The sequence below is a fragment of the Aulonocara sp. 'chitande type north' Nkhata Bay genome, linkage group LG20 (genome assembly GCF_057382095.1).
Source record: "Aulonocara sp. 'chitande type north' Nkhata Bay isolate Kocher_YH1m ecotype deep benthic linkage group LG20, A_spYH_male_GT1.1, whole genome shotgun sequence".
Taxonomy (NCBI): Eukaryota; Metazoa; Chordata; class Actinopteri; order Cichliformes; family Cichlidae; genus Aulonocara; species Aulonocara sp. 'chitande type north' Nkhata Bay.
Window position 1 is genome coordinate 6,807,719 of NC_141363.1, and position 14,361 is coordinate 6,822,079.

A 14,361-nucleotide genomic window follows, 5' to 3' on the forward strand; every position below is an offset into this window, starting at 1 on the left:
TATCCAGAATTCCGGCAGAGCAACGTAGCAATGTCAAATGGAAAAATCTGGCTGATTAGCGGTGGTATCAGCTTTTCTGGGCGTCGGTCTGAAGCGAGCAGACTCATTTGGTCACGGCATCTGATATGGAAATGGAAGAAGCGTGGCCCAGTGCGGTGGCGGCATATTGAACTATTAATTTTCATTTCAACATGACATTAGAGGATATTGAAGTTGCTTCAGTAAGCTCATTAAGGGAAAAAAGAAACTCCTGGTCTCTGTCTCTCTCCGTCTCTGTCTCGCTTTCTCAAATGCCTAATTAGAGGTGAAATATGCTGGCCTGCTTTTCGTTTCACTGACTCCTTGACTGTTCGTTTTTCAGGAGGACGGTCATTCACGTAGTCTCATATTACATTCATACATAACAAAGGATAGAGGCTTGGACAAGTTAATCATTGGAACATCATTCTGAAAAGGGCAGGATGTGATTGAATTGGACACCAGCAGCTGATGGGCACAGTTAAAAAAACTTTAACCAACAAGGCAGGGAATTTTTTTGAGAATGTTGCCGTGGTTTCATGCTTTATACTATGCAATACATAGTTCAAATGTTAAAACTCATGGCTCATGTTGATAAAATACCGTCAAAAAACCAGTCAAATGAAAATTATGTAGATAAATTAACAAAAAAATCCCATCATAGTTTCAGTCTGAAGAAGTCTTTTTTTCAGCCACGTTTTCTTCTCACCAGTTGTAGGAGCATGCAGACGATTAAAACACTCAGGCACACGCTATGTGGCAGTGTGCCAGGGTGAACATATTCCTTTTTAAACTTTGTATTATGGCCAGCCATTTGGGGTGCAAGAGGCTTCTCTCCAAAAGCTACACACTCCCCACAGCGCTCATGTTTTCTCTCAGTTTTCCCTCCTCCTTCCTTTTTTTCTCCCCGGACACCCGGCTAATGCATATTAATCAGCATAGCTTCAGCTCTTTTGCTTTAGGACGAGGCTGACTTAAGCTCTAAAGAGAAACATCCACACGTCCCCACCAAAGTGCCCTGGCAAAAACACTCGCACCTGGCCTAAAAAAAGGAAGAAACTCAGCAAATTTTACACTCTGTCTACTCCTTTAAAATTCAATTCAATTTTATTTATATAGCACCAAATAACAACAAATGTCGCTTTATACTGTACAGTAGATATGAGGAACATACAGTATATCTCAGCATGTTGAAGGATATTACAAAGATAGTTTTCTGTTCATTTGTCAGTTTCAGTTTCATAAGCCACCCGGAAAGGTATGTATGCGAACACAGCCAAGACTCAGCTGATGCTGGAACGTTTTGGCGTTTTGTGACATTTTCAATATACTCTTTCTAGATCAGTATGCATGTTGCTATTAGCCTGAGGTCAGTTTTATTTCTCTTCAAGGTAAAATCTTTGATCTCTGCCTCCCAACCTGTCAAAAGGGAACAATAATTCCATCTTCTCTTCTTTCTCCTTCTGAATAGCCATTGGAGGACTGACCCTGGCTCAGGGTGTATTATTTTTTAAAGATATCCTGTCTGGGCTGTGGGCTGGAAATCTTCAGAGGCTCTTCTCTCCCAGACTCTTATCACAGATAGTCATAACAGTCAGCCTGTTGATAGTCATCAACAGACTCCCTTAGGAGTCCCATACACCCCATTTCTCCCCCCTTTCACCATCTACTCATCTACTGCCCCTGGTCTTAGACAAATAGACAGCCGAGGGAGTGACAGAACCTTGGCTAAGTACAGAAAGATGTAAGTGGACACGAGAAGACTTGATGCTTTTTGATAGAGGGAAACCGTAAAATGCAAAACCGAAAATGTTTCAAACAACATCAAAAAGAAAGAAGAAAACAGAGTGTTCATTAAAGGTCTGTTGTGTGTTGTAACAGTCCCCTGCCAAAACACAGTGATGTGCTATGAGAGATAATAGGAGAAGTCACCCGAGACCTTTGTGTGTGATAGTATCTAACCAAGACCTCATATGTTAGAACTCAGCAGGTACTGTGACAATTTAGATCAAAAGCTGAATGTAATTATCAGAGTGATTATCTTTGCATAACTGTGCTTCCACTTTATCTAAAAATTAGTAAATTCATGATGTTGGGTGAACCCCAAAGGCACCACCGCTCCTCCCCAAAACAATCTTGGTTTCTTCTTGATGACAGCCTAATTTTAAGTTATAGAATTATGTGAAACTCAAAGGATATTGATTAAACTGTAAGTGAAGCCCTGTCAATCCTAAGAATACAAAATTGCTAAAATTGCAGTCACAAGGTTTTCACCATCAACAGTGATATAATCCATCTGCAGCAGCATTGCTGCATCCAAAACAGCTTAAATACAGTCTACATTTTTGTGGATTTTTGACTTTATTTTTTATTTGTTCTTTTTTACTAAGACTGGCAATAACTCATCATGTTGGCTTTGTAAGCTCTGTGGTCTACCAGTGAACCCAAACAGCTCAGTCACATGCTCGATGCTTTAGTGCTCTCTGGATCGCTGAGTAAAAGCTTAAGATGGGTGCAGAGAAACACGGAGTAATAGAAAGAGAGAGTGAAAGGTTAGGAACAACAGAAAGAAGAAAGGGAAAGGCAGAGAGGAAGCCTGCTATTGTCTGTCCTGGGGCACTGGGAACTGGAAGAGGTGTTAACTCAGACTCATTTTAGTGAGACAGACAGCTCAATCTAAGAGCTGCTTTGCTGCAGGCCATGGCCATTCTCTTCTGTCTCAGATGCCCTCTCTGGGCCAGCACTGAGTCATCCATTTAAAAACCATTATGCTCCCCCTTTAGCTAAACATGATAGAACGCCAGAGCCCCAGGTCCACCTTATGTGTGTGTGTGTCTCTATCTGGTTGGGTGTGTAGGACTGCTAACCCCTGAGGATAGGAAGGCAAGCAGAGAGAGGCAAGGCCCACAGAGAGTCCAGTGTAGGGATCTAACTGTCAGAGCGACTGCTGCTATTATCTAACTGGTAGATTGGCTTGACTTGTCTATTGATAGAGACATGTCGCCATACAGTAGCTGGAGGTATTGTGTTCTTCACTGATTGGCACTGACTAGACTGTATGATCATACTCCCGTAGGTGCTCAGATGGCAGGAGGCATATGGGCAACACATCTGTGGTTGTTTTTGGCAGCCACGCATGTTAATAAAAAATTTACATTTACTATAGAGCTAGGAAAGCTACTAACAGTGTTTCATATAGAAGTCAAGAGATAAAAGGTTAAAAATGCAACTTGACTTTGGTCTTTAGGGAAAAAAAATACATAAAATCAAATCGCTGTTTGTATTATGAACATTTGTTAAAACAAACCGTGCGACCAAGCCCTTTCAGTGTGATATTAATGGTGTTTGCACATTCTCCTTGCCCTGTGATCACTGGGCGTATCTTTGCACCTCTGAATCATGGCTTTTAAAACTCACCTATTAGGTTTGTCTTTTCTCTCTATCTTTTGTTTCTCCAGATTGTGCTTGCTATCTCACCAAGTTTTTGCGTGAAGGTCACACATCAAACCTTGCAGCACATTCTCACCAACTTTGCGAAGACAGAGTCATTTGCTTGTCTGTTTGCTACCATTTAATGCTCATGTAATTAGTTGTTGTTGATGTTCTGGCTTATTAAGTTTAAGGGATTTAAATATTTCACAGTGGAATACATTAAAGAGGATTATTGTGCATTTTTACATTTTGATATGCGCATTGATGCTGACCCTTTGGCCAAAGTCAGCGCATATGTTTTGACATATAGAAATGTGTGCTTTAGAGTCCATTTAGTGGACCTTGGGATGACTTTGTTGCCAGGCAAACTTCCTTCTCCCTGTCCGTCATTCTTTTTCTGTTTACTTTTTGTGGGGTGATTTTCCATATCAGTATCATTTATCCAGTGATGTGTGGAAAGAGGTGAAAAGAATGCTAGCTCTTCTGTTTAGCCAGTTATTGACTTAGTGATAGGCTAAGTCTTCTGGCGGGCACTATAATGTCGCCTACGTCCTACGTGACAGATACCCATCCAGCTATGGCAGGATGTATCTCCCTCACCATGTGTCAGGCACTTAATAAATCGTGTCACAGCTCACTTCTTTATTGTTCATAACCTAATCGCTGAGCTAAGCTAAGACCTTCTTTTCAAATGCTTTGGAGGAGAAGTCCTGGCGCACCCTGACACTTATCTGTCCCGACCCACTTCTTGTGTCTTGAAGTGTTTGCTTGGCTTTTGTGTTTTGCCCGAGGAGGGCAGATGGCCAAGTTCTTATGCCCCACAGGGCACTCAACGTGCAGTTTGCAGCTTGTCTGATCTGTTTGCCTTTCACAGGAAGGTGTTCGTTATCTTGATGTTTACCCTTAAGGTGACTGGCACTGAGCTGATAGAGCAAAAACTGCCTGACTCTACCTGAGGACAGCAGACACATCAAGCAAAAGGATAATGTGAGTGTCACGGCACTTGTAAAGGTGTGAAGGTGGTTTATTAAACACAAAATAAAAATAGACAAACGACAAACAGAGAATGAACTAAACTATACTGGGAACAACTAACTACTGAACACGAACCAGAACACGAACCTGAAAATGAAGGAAGATAGATGATGGTATATGATGGTGACCATGTAGGTTATTGTCTGGCAACTCTTCATGTAAATATATTCATTATCATGTCTTTTAGTTATCAAATGAAGACCATGCTCAGAGAACCATGTGGCCTTGAGCTGAAAGTACTTCTTAGCTGGAATAATGGCAGACCATGTTAGCTTCATCTCCTCAGATTTTGCTTTGTTGGAAAGTAAAAGGGAGTTATATTTTTAAATTTCACATCCTAATAACTCATCAAGAAAAATAGCCGCTAATATCATACAGTTATGAAGCTAGTTGTGACTAACATCTTCTGTCTTACAACAACTATTATCAATGCATTTTGGGGAAACTAAATTTTACACAGCAATGGCACAAAAAACATAAAATTATTCATTAGAGACTACTGATTCTAGATTAGTTGTAAAACACATATTGTTGAGTTTTGCTACATTAAATCTTTGCCAAGGATCTCTAGTAATTATTGTTATTTTTAGAAGAAAGTATTCCCAACATTTAATAAAGCAGTGAAAAAAAAACATAATACTGAATTTTACTGCTGTAATTAAAAATAATTGCAATATTGAATCTTTTGATCCAAGGAGTGTTATTAAAACCTCAAGATTCTGAAAACTATACATATATACAAAAATTGCACACACAGTTTTCGTGATGCTCATATGAAATCATTTGTTAACATAAGGAGTTAGTTTAGCACACGTGCCTACAGTCCCACATCATAATGAAAGGGATATCAATTCTGTGGTTTCTAATAACAGTATTGACCAACACTATGTGGTTTTCTGTCGTCGTTATTTGACTTTGACAGAAACCCCAAGTTTACACACGGAGCAAAAACACCAAAGAGAGAGAGAGTGTAACACCACAAGTCCTGGGCCTGTGCTGTAATATCTTCCATTCAGATTCATTTTATGTAGGTTTTAAACATGCCATTAGCCAATTTAATCCAATTTTCCCAGCTTTCGGAGCACTCCAATGGAACAGATTCCGTCTAATATTAAACATATGGTATCCGTTGCCCCTGGAAACGCCACAGCAGAGCAGTTTTTTTTTTTATAGGGACCTGTTAAAGACAAGCCTCCCGTGTCCCAGTGCAAACCATTATCAGTTATGTTCAATGAACATTGTAATTGATAACGAGGAAGCAGGGCAGCAAATTAAATGTCAGGTTTGATTAGAAGCCTGATGCCTTATCATTTGTTCATAACTCGTTGCCAACATCTGTTAATTAGTTAATAAATTAATCAGCTGGGCTCAGATGAAAAGTGGACGGGCTCCTGAGGAAGTACACAGGGCAAAGTCATCTATCTTTGAAGGAAGTAGAACTCAACAAATATTGTCTCAGGGATTTGGACTGTTTTTACTTGGTCACTGGTTTCAGACCTCAGCCACTTGAGCCAAGCAGTCTCAGTGGATCCTCTTGTTTGCCTGAACAATCTCCTCACACATTCACACCACAGTGCTATCTTTTATTACGTGAGGCTTCCTTTTGCAGTCATGCTTTAAACTTTAATTCAAAAACCCTCACATCAGGGCATCAGTAGTCTGTGGTCAAGCACAGGTAACTGCCGTCCAATCCTCTCCTGCCCCGCTCTTTCACTGTGTTTTCAGAGGAACCCCATCGTTCATCATTCCTCCGATGAATAGTCCCATCAGTTACAGCCTCGAGGCAGAAGCAGACAATGACACTGTTCTTTGCTTCACTGGAAGATGATGACATTTGTCAAATGCTGTTTTTGTTGGTATTTAGAATTACGCTCTTCTAAAGAAATGGCCTTCTGTGCTTTCAGAATTTTTGCTTGTCTACAGAAGACGAGGTGCGAGTCCTCCAATGCGAGACCATTGCTGGTTCAAGATCACTCACTTTCTTTCATTTTCACTCACTTTCCCCCTTTCTTTTGCCCTCTCTCTCCATTTAAATCTCAATCCCTTATGCTGCTTAACATTTCTGTGACTCAAGCTGGAGGTGGTGACCTAATAATCAGGTTCCCGTGGCTGTTGTGATTACCATTTTCCATAATCAGATACACAACATGGCCCAAACGCCTTAGCTGTAGGAATACTAATTTTCATTAGCTTCTTAAGGCTCCTGTGCTGTACTGTAGACCTCGGTGCATGAGAAGTCAGCCTTGGAGGAAAATGAAACACACAGCTGTGCCTTTTAATTACTTTTTATTAGGTGCAAAGACTAGCCTTCTACACAGTGTGTGTCTTTGTCAGAGTTAAACAGGAGTATAAAGATCCCTCATAAGCATATGATTGACCATAGAAGGAGATGTAGGACTCGTATTGACCAGTAATTTCATTATGAAATTAAAAAAAAAGGTTCAGTTAACTTTTCTGTTCTCTGGTTTTGCAAGTGTTTTTGCTTTTAAAATCTTCAGAAAAATATTGATATTAGTCTGGGTATGTAATGCAGTGTGATTTAACACATATATGTACAGCCATGAAAACTGTACAAAACTACGTAGTAATACATCCACACAAGCATAAAGAGGCAGAGCCAGGTTAAAAAAAAACCTCCAAAGTTTTTCTTTCCTTTACTCAGTTACATAGCATAACAGGGTAGAGTTAGAAGCAAAGCACCATGACGACATTAGATCTGAAAACAGTGTTGAATTATTGAAGTGTCAAACATGCTCGGACTTCTTTACTTTGGAAAGTCTCTGGAATGACTTCGGTGATTTTTTTTTTTGCTCATTTTTTCCACTACTGTCATTTAGAGCAAGACCCGGCGTCTTGTCAGCATGAGACAACATGGAGGTTTTGACAGAATCATGATTTATAGGCACCTGTTCAGTGCGTCTTGTGCATGCAGATGTTCATGTCCACATTTCTGTTAATTATCTTGGGCACTGGTCCATCCTCCTAAAATCACAATTCTCCCAGTAAAGACAAGATCCCCTAAGCAGTTTGTTTTAACATCTTAATTTAGTGTGCGATCTGCTGTCAAGATGACAAATAACATTTCAAATAGAGGGTTCTCAGACATTTAATTGATAATTTTACCCCCTCATTTGATTTATTTGCATTCTTCTGAAAACCAGTCATTGTAAATCTCGAGGTTTGTTGTGCATTATGAAGCTCGAGTGCAGTTGTGTGGTCGTTAATGTTTCTTATTGTCCTCATCTGAGAGCAACTACACAAATGTAGAACAGACTGAAAAGAGCTTAGACATGTATTGTTAAATATTGAGTGATTTGCAGCTAGAAATGTTTATGAAGGAACTCCCTGCTTGTTTGTCTGGTAAATTTGGCCTTCTTTAACCAGATTGATTCATCATGGCTGAAACCTGAAGAAGGGTTGGTGTTTTCAGTGAGCGTGAAGACAATCAGCCACGTGAAATTAAATGTACTTATAAAGACACTTTTACTTTCATCAGTTTTTGAGGTCGAAAATTGTTACCAACAGAGGAGCAGACACAGAAATAAACTGCAAGTGGAGCTAATAAAAAAATAAGCAAATGAGCACAAATCTGCTGAGTTCTGTTAGCTGAGTTCAGTTTGGATGTCTGCAAAGAATGAGATGTAGCTTGCCATCACCAGTGTGTGAATGTGTGTGTGAATGGGTGGATGACTGGATATGTAAAGCGCTTTGGGGTCCTTAGGGACTAGTAAGGCGCTATATAAATACAGGCCAAGAAAGGGAGGCTGAAAGAGGCTAACTTGGCTTGTGCAAATCTTCTTAATGCTCCGAGCGGTGTACTGCAAGCCCCTTGGTCCTCCTGTCCTTGATAAATGTCATATGATTCTGCTCTGTGCCACTCTGTCTTGAGAGGAGGTGACCTGATGTCGGTGCAACTGGTACACAGTGGTACCGAGCATGCCACCTCAGAAGGCTGGATAAAGAAAACTGCAAAGGATTCTGCTTCTCTGAGACGCTAATAGGTCTGAGCCATGTGAAGTTAAGCAATTATGCCAAACAACAGAACAAATGCAAAGCACTGTCATACTGCTGGAGTTTGGGACTGTGTGGCCTTAGGTGCACATAATACCAGCATTCAACTTACAGGACAGTCATTTGGAATTGCAATCTGTCCAGGTTTAACTACTTCCATAATAATAAAACATTCAAATTTTTAATACGATTAAACAGGTGATTTAAAAAAAATAGAGAGAGACTTATTATATAATGTTATGTTTGCTTTTATTTTATTGAGTTCTTTGTGTTTCTGGTGACAAAGCTTGCTCCCCTCTGCTGGCCGAGACCTCACAGTGGCACTTTCTGATGCCAAGTGCGAGTGTTTATAATGTGCAGCTGAGCATGTTTCTTCAGAGAGAGTGTCAGACTTTTTACTACTGTAGAGACACATACAGTGTGTACAGTGCAAGAGCATGCCAACTAATGCACAAAGCACTCACACATTTTTCACATATGCACACGAAGCTTACCAAACTACTCAAGTAACACAAGTCAGCACTTTTCTAACCCTTAGTCTTCTTCTTCTCCTGTGGAGTGGGCTGAGTGGGACAGGAATCCCACCATAACTTGTTTTTTTTTTTAACACTATCCGTTCAATTTTCAGTCACCCCCTTTTTTGTTGCTTTACACCTAATTGTGTAAGTTTCACATCTCGTGTTGAGCAGTACACTTAAAACACTTATGTCCAGTTCTAATGCTCACAGGTAGGAGACTGCGGTCTCCTTTTACATGCCATTGTACTGTCGAGTGTTAATCTCTGTGCTTTCATGTGCTTTTATGACAAAATACACGACACGCTTTAATTATACCAAGATTACACACTCAGATCTTTTCTTTTGTGAGTCATTGATTTTTCAACCTTCTTTCTCAACCTTACATGGCCTCTCGCGCTATTTCTCCTCCTTTTCTTTCTGCTCCATCCTCCTCTTTTCCTGCCCTCCGGGGTCCCAGTGCTTCTAATTTGGCCTTATCAGTGAAGTAATTTAGCTGCCACAGCTTGGGTTTCTGTCGCGCGGCGAGTGGCCCCATTGTCCTGCCCTGCTGTTGCTGAGATAAACCCTCAGATTGAACAAAGTCCGCGCTGACCTTTACAAACTCCCAAATCTCACAGTGTATACCCCTCCAACAGAGATTCTCTCTACCTCAAGGCCTTTTCTTTGGGTGGCAGGGCTTTGGACACATCAACTGGGAGGAGGAAGGTGAAGGAGGGTGTGTGCGTGGGTATGTGTGTGAAAGAGTGAAAGTGTGTGGGGCTAGGGTGGATTGAGTGAGCGTGAGATGGACAAGGGAGAGGGATTAAGATGGCTGACTGAGCCTGTCTATATTTCCAATAGCACTTCGCTCTAAGAGGGAGGCAGAGAATAGAAAAAATGCACTGCAAACAAAGCATTCAAGTGTGCATTTTACAGACTCCTTCAGACTGATGAAGGGAGCTTTGAAGAGCAACATTATCTGTCCTTTGTCCAATGCAAAAATATGATTTCTCTTTGATTTACAAAGTGAGTTTGTGGTTGTTTTTCTTTTTGTCCGAAACAGCTCATTGAAAGAATTGTGGCAAATGCTCAGTTGATCCCCATGTCTTACGTCCATTGTTATTTATCATGTCCTTCATTCCTTGGCAGACAGCCCAAGAGGAGTCTGTTGGGATTTTTTGCTTTGACCCACAGTGAAACGACTAGAGTGGAACGGTTTAAGCCAAGTGGTTTGGGCAGTGGGGAGGTGGGGTCACTGCTGTGACAGCGAGGTTTGGGCCACAATGCAGCAGAAGTACCCTCTCCACTGTGAACTACTGTCATCCTTCAGAAGCCACTCAACTAGCTCTCCACAGTGCAAATCCTTTCTCTTCTCTATTCCAGCTGTCTGTCTGTCAGTTAGACACAGGACCTCATCAAAAGGCTTTGGAGTCGGGATTGAGGAAGACTGTGGAGGGAGGCAGGGTGGGAGGGGAGAGAGGAGGGAAAAAAGTGCTGTTACTGTAGTGGGTGGTAATGCTAAGCAAGGTAGCATGCCATGGGCGGGGAAAGGAGCTTAACACGGTTATAAATTCAGGTGTGAGAATAGTTGGTGATGGAGGATTGGAGTCAATCTACACATCCCTCCATTTGGCACGGCAACTCATTGTGCATCCCACTCTCTATCCCTCCATCCATCCTGCTTCCTTTCCACCTCCCCCCACTCACAGCCACCTGCCTGCAAGCCACCACCAGTGTTCCCAGGGAGATGAGCGCCATGGAGAAGAAGGCCCACAAGGGATTAACTTTTCACATGGCTTGGAGTCCTCGTCTCAAAAGACCTGACAACCCCAGACGGCTTGATTAAAAAAGAAAAGAAGAGAAGAGGAAAGGAAAGGGGGAGGGCAAAGGAGGAGGAGAAGAGGGGGAATTCTTCACATGATGGCCCTGAGAGAGGGATTTTGGATATTGGGTGTCTTTTTTTTCTTCGTCCAAAGCCCCCATGTCTTGGTTGAGAATGAGCAAATTGTTCCTCCTGTTCTTTCACCATTCCCTGTGTTGCCCAGCCTAAAGATGTGGGTGGGCATCCACTCACATTATTGACTCCATAAGGAAAGCCTATGGCTAAAAGCAAGAAATCATGGAAGTGGCAGCTTTTGATTACACGTTTCATCCTCTTTTATTCTTCTTTTGCCAAATATACATCAAGAAGAAGATATAATACAATATTCAGTGATCAGTTACAGCTCGATACAACTATATGATAACGTCAAAATGTATTTATCCATCGTTAATCTATTATCAAAACCCTTCTGTTGTTCTGTGTATGTCAGCATTGCATTACAGGCAAGGAAGACATTGGCAGAGAGAGTCGGCCAACCGTTGCCGGCTTAAAGTTCTAGTGTTCAAGTGGCAAGGCGCCCTATTTCCCCTCACTCTATCCCAGATAAATTGGGCATCTCAGGTTTGTCTGTGAGAAAGAGAGGACAAAAATCAAAACAAATGCTCCCACTGAAGTGAAGATGGGAGTAGGGTTGACTTTCCTCTCTGGCTAACGGATCAGCAACTCAACCTTGCGGGATAGCGGGCCACTTTATACCTCCCATCTTGTCCAAGTAACAGAGTGGCCCGACAGAGAGGTCAAGAAAGGTAGCAGGGTATCATTTTACAGATCACCACTCACCCTCTGGCTTCCTCCACATGGCTCACTTACCCTCTTCTCATCTCCACTGCTGGGATAGACTCACCCTCTCTTCCCACACCCCTCGGGTAGGACACAAACATTCATTGAAAACGGTTTCGTGGAAGTTGCATCCACTTTCTCTCTAAGGTTGCTGGCTGATCACATCAACAACATCCTCGAAATTCCTACATTTCATCAGTTATCTAATCAGTTACTCTGTTATTTATTTTTTCAGCTCGAACTTTATTGATTTATTTGGCATTCTTTGACTTACAAGCAACAATATGTTTGCGGTAGGAACTAAAAAAACCCAGAAATAAAACCCAGAATGTGACAGGAACAACAAACGACTGGTTGCATTAAGAGAGAAATCCAGATCTAGACAGCTATAGGAAAGCAGATTTAAAGAAATCTAAAGGCATGTTTAGGATGACTACTGTAGAGCATATGAAAGGAACCAGGACCAATAAACACCACACCACACTTATTTCTGATTACTTTTGTAGTAGCTGTAGTGTTTTAGTCATTTCAGCTATCAATGCAAGAAATATCAATAAACGTCATAGCTAACTGAATAATTTCACTCTGATATCAATCCAGATTTGTATTGAATAAATCTGCCCAGTATGGCCCTAGACTCCAGCAAGGTTCTGGACCTGTTTTGTGTGCACTTAACTTTAATTTAAAGCTGATTTCCATCCTCCAAGATGTTTTAGGCATTCTTTCTGTGTGGACAGAACAACTGTAATATTACAGTGATCTACAGGTAGCTGTTGGTTTTTATCCCAAGAAACATATCTTAAACCAACATAGAAAACATGATCATGATCAACATGATCAAGACTGATGTCCAGTTAAGTATGAGAAACTTAATAAAAGCATTTAATTAAATATATTTTATTTGAATATCAATAATAACTGTTGTGTATTAAATATCTGAATGTGTGACAAAAAAAAATAACAAGAATAATGCAAAATGTCAGATTGTGTCTTAATCATAACCGTAAAGCAAATAATTGTGGAAGTTATAGACAAACTTTAGAAAAAAATACACACGCAGTCTCACAGTATGAGCAGTAGGGCTGGACTCTGTGTTAATGTGCGAAAAAGTAACAGAAGTATGTAAAGTGTGTGACCTCTAATGATACCCACACAGAGCTTGAACCCCCGCTATTCCTAAAGCGACAAAAATGACAGAGGAGATATGATACACTGACTCATATTCTTCTGACCCTCACACTAAATCAGTATCCAATCAGTATTTCTTTGTCTGAGCACTCCTTCGCTGCAGCACAGCTATCATTAAGTGACTCATTTAGGCCATCACAGGTGTAGCCTGCTGGTGGCTTTTAATGGGGAATGTTCTTTCTACTGTAATGCATGCTGAAGTAGCTGGGGCTAATGTGACCCCTATAGTTTGGCACTGCATTAGTGCCAGAAGACCCAGCAGTCAGCCTTTAACCTGGGGACGACAGGGCCATGATTATGTTCACCGCAGGGTAGGCTTGGCCAGAGGACAGTCAGCGATACACACAAAAGGATATGCCTACAGTGACTTATTCAGACACATGGGTAATTACTAGCTTATTCTCTGTAAGTTAGTTATATCTGTAGTCATACACGACCAACTTTTAGTTCAGAGAGCCGGCCCCTCTTGTCTTTATAGGGTAACTTAAAAAAAGCACTTAGAAATGTATGTACACAAGTATCTTTCCTTTTCCTTTGTGCAACTGAATAGAAAAGTAAGTAAGCATGCTAGGATATGCAAACACTTAAAAAAGATCTAGCTCACATAAAATTGGCACACTTACTCTGCCTGTCCCATTTCCCTTTCACCACTTTAACAGCTCTAAAGTTACCGTGTTTACTGTCTCTGTTCACTTACTCTTTCTCTCACTGTCCCTCTTGGACACAGACACCAACACACACACAGACACACACACACACACACGGAGGTTCCAATCGTATTTCAAGATAATTCTCTCTCCTCTTGCTCTTCTTGTCTCAGTATCTTGAGCCACTAGACACTGAATGGACCACAGGGAAAGCTGATCTCACAGACAGACACACACGATGCATGCACACATACGTGCACACTCACAAAGCTGCGTGTGGTCCCACCATTTCAGTCGTTACCATGTTTTCTAATGCTTCGTCAGGTCCCATGGTCAGGGTCTCGGACTTAAGACTAATCTTTTAAATTCCCTTCACTGTTTCATTCCCTTTTGTCTGATCAGAAGTCACTTGCCCACCTTTATCACTTTCGCTTCTACTCTTTCTTTTGCGAGGCTTTGTCCCTGTGTGACTGTCGAAACTTTGGTTGTTTTCTTTACCATCTTACTCTCTGCTCTTTCTATTTTCTTCCTTCTCCTGTTCGCGCTTTGCATAATTTAAATCAGAATTCCCATGTGAGTACCTTGCTCTTGACCTAGCTTAGAAAGCTCCTGATTGCTTTAATAGCAGTCTTTGGACCTGGAAGGTGGGTGTCTTTAAGGAACTCTGGTGAGAATCATGTGTGTGTAGTGCGTACTACCAAAGGGTGGTTGATTGGAACTGACCTCAAGAGTGTCAGGGGAAAAAGAAGCACAAATATGCAAAGTGGGCGTGTGTGCTTGCATAATTGGGCCAGAGAGGAATACAGCAAGGTCAAGTAGAACAAATGGTCAGTGGAGTGAACACTATGAGTCCATTAAAAAAAAAAAAAAA

The 14,361-nt window shown here is 41.3% G+C and overlaps 1 protein-coding gene across 1 annotated transcript in view; it reads left to right on the forward strand.

Annotated features, from left to right (window-relative positions):
* Positions 1-14,361, forward strand: part of prdm16 (PR domain containing 16) — a 172,689-nt gene that overhangs the window by 58,334 nt on the left and 99,994 nt on the right.